Source organism: Crocuta crocuta, unplaced genomic scaffold (genome assembly GCF_008692635.1).
Source record: "Crocuta crocuta isolate KB4526 unplaced genomic scaffold, BGI_CrCroc_1.0 scaffold306, whole genome shotgun sequence".
Classification (NCBI taxonomy): domain Eukaryota; kingdom Metazoa; phylum Chordata; class Mammalia; order Carnivora; family Hyaenidae; genus Crocuta; species Crocuta crocuta.
In genome coordinates this window covers 648,433-651,124 of record NW_027529630.1, presented here as the reverse complement: position 1 = coordinate 651,124, position 2,692 = coordinate 648,433, and the positions used below count along the sequence as shown (strand labels likewise).

The 2,692-nt window shown below is 47.7% G+C and overlaps 1 protein-coding gene across 6 annotated transcripts in view; it reads left to right on the top strand.

Annotated features, from left to right (window-relative positions):
* The first annotated feature begins 390 nt into the window (after positions 1-390).
* PGAP2 (post-GPI attachment to proteins 2) overlaps positions 391-2,692 on the top strand; it is a 21,487-nt gene continuing 19,185 nt past the window's right edge. For all 6 annotated transcript variants that reach the window (XM_077762184.1, XM_077762183.1, XM_077762181.1 and 3 more), the window contains exon 1: positions 391-455. The gene's annotated coding sequence lies outside the window, so the exon portion shown is untranslated. The remainder of the gene's footprint in view (positions 456-2,692) is intronic.

Genomic DNA, 2,692 nt, shown 5'->3' with positions numbered 1-2,692 from the left:
GGCCCGACTGCGTCACACGCCGCCCGCCGTCAGAGGCTGGCTCCCGGCGCTCCGCCCTCGCTGTCTGAGCATTGGCAGAAGCCGCCGCCACTCCAGGCCCGCCCTGTTATTCATTGGGCAACGAGTCTTTTGAAACCGAACGTGAGGGCGGTCTTAGGGAGAAACGGAGAGGGGGAAGAGGAGGGACAGAGGAGTTACGGGGAGGAGCGGGGAGGGGCGATGGGAGGGACATGGAGTCCCGCCCCTCTCTGCCGCGATTGGCTGCGGGGAGTCGTGACGTCATACAGGGCCCCTCCCCCAAGAGGGCTTGTCAGTGGCTACGTTGGGGTGCATCGGGAGGGGTGTGAGAGACGAGTGGTGACGCTATACCGAGGCTCCGCCCCATTTCTTGGAGCCGAGACAGTCGGGCAGCTGAAGCTAGGGCCAATCAGAGGGGAGGCTCCGACGATGGCATGGTAACTATTCTACCCTTTCCTTGCCCCAGTCCGCGGGCGGTGATGGGAAGGTTTCCCCATAGTCCTGCCCGCACTTCCTGGCCAGACCACGTGCGGAGCTGGAGGGCCCTCCTGGGAGGTTTGTCTCTCCGCGTAGCCTGCCTGCAGCTGCTACGAGGCCCCAAACCCTGGCCTCCTGGTCCTCCAACCCATGCTGGCCCTATCACAACCGTTCTTTCTTTGAATCTCTCGAATGTAAGCTGTGAGCATGCCCTAAGGGAATGGCTCAATGTAGGATTTGTTACAAATGAGGGTTCTTGGAACTTCTTTGCCACCTGCACTTTAGGAATTCATTTATTTTTAAAGGCCTGGTTCAAATGTTCCTGCCTTCTCTGGTATACATTGCTGGATCTCTCTCAGGGAGTTTGGCTAATACTTGGGCAGGCCTCTGTTACAGCCTTGTCACTTTGTATCCTATTATTTACTTTCGTGTCTTCTCTACCCAGGCTCTTAGAAGTCAGAGCTGTGTTTTATTCATTTGGGTTTCTTTCTCCCGGGGCCTAACCCAGAACAGAAGCTTGATATTACAAGAGAGAAGGTTGAGCATGTTCTAGAAACTAGACCTGGTGACTCAGGGTGCCACGCGGAATAGCAGGGACTGTGCTCAGAATGCAAAACCTATTCAGACTACCTCTCCACCACCACTTTCTCCTGGAACATCAACAGAAAATTAAAATGGGCTCTGCCCAAAAGTAGATGAATTTAAATCCCTCTGAGTGTTCAGTGGTAGCAAGGGATTAGAAATAATTGATTAATTTGTTCAAAAGTGGAATGGTTGTAAAGATGAAATAACAGGAGAAATCTGGTACATTGTAGGTGCTCAGTAGATGCTCAAAGTAGATCCAAATATTTGGATGACCACATAGTAAAGCTAGTAATATGACTCTAGCCACATTCCCCCCACTCCTGCATCCAAATATCCCTCCCCATCCTCCACCCTACCTTCCGTTTGTTCTGCATTAGGAAATCATTAGCTTTCCTTGGATAGTTTACTGTAGCTTCCTTACTGACCTACAGAACCTTTGATTTCTCACCCTCCAATCCTGAAACCCAACTATGATTAAGTCTCTCCTCTACTTAGTTATTCTGGTGTCCCTACGTCCAACCACACAGTATAAGTACATATGAAATGTTTGACACATGAATAAATGAATGATTTTCTTAAGTAGAATCGTAGTAGAAGTGTGAGAGTTTTGACTTAGGGAACCCTGAGTTTAAACCTGAGCCCAACCATTTATTAGCTATGTGAACTTGGGCAAATTTCATAACCCCTGAGCCTTGTCTGTGACAAGTTTCCTTGTCTGTGAAATGAAGGTAACAACTGTAATTGCCTTTTAGGATTGTCGAGATAATAAAATTAGATAAAGTATTTAGTATGATACCCAATATGTAGTAAGCCCTCAATAACTGATAATTATTTCTATTCTTTAAAAATGTCAAGGAATTCCCATTCTAAATATTCTAAGACATTGATTCTGACACAGAAATGGCTCCCAGAAATATATTCTGAATGATTAATTAAGTAAGTACATTCAGTACAAAGTACTGGCAGATATGCAGGAGCTTGGATCCTCAAATAGTTCAGACTTGTGGGAAGACTGGAGGAAGAGACATTAGATGAGTGCAGCAGGGAGGAATTTCTTATGACCCTGGTGATTTCTAAGTAGAAGGACCTCTTGTTAGATATTCTGGTAGGCATGTGGCCCACGTGCTCATCATTCCCAGGTACTTCTGCCCTCAGAAGGACTTTGTGGACGACATACTCTCACTGCCTAATTCTCATAACCCTCCTCTATTCTCTTCATCTTCCTTCTTCCCTTCTAAAGAAAAGAAGTTTGGTGCGTACTCCCAAAAACTTGCTGAGCCACGCCCTCTCCTGGGCTTTAGGAGCCCAGAGAAGTCCACAGCTCAACACTGTTGAGGAAAGGGAAGTCCAGGGGCGCCTGGGTGGCTTAGTCGGTTAAGCGTACGACTTTCGCTTAGGTCATGATCTCGCGGTTCGTGGGTTCGAGCCCCGCGTCGGGCTCTGTGCTGACTGCCAGCTCAGAGCCTGGAGCCTACTTCAGAGTTTGTATCTTCCTCTCTCTCTGACCCTCCCCTGCTCACACTGTCTCTCTGTCTCTCTCACTCTCTCTCCTAGAAATAAATAAAAAATATTTAAAAAAAAAAAAAAAAAAAGAAAAGAAAGGAAGGACCAG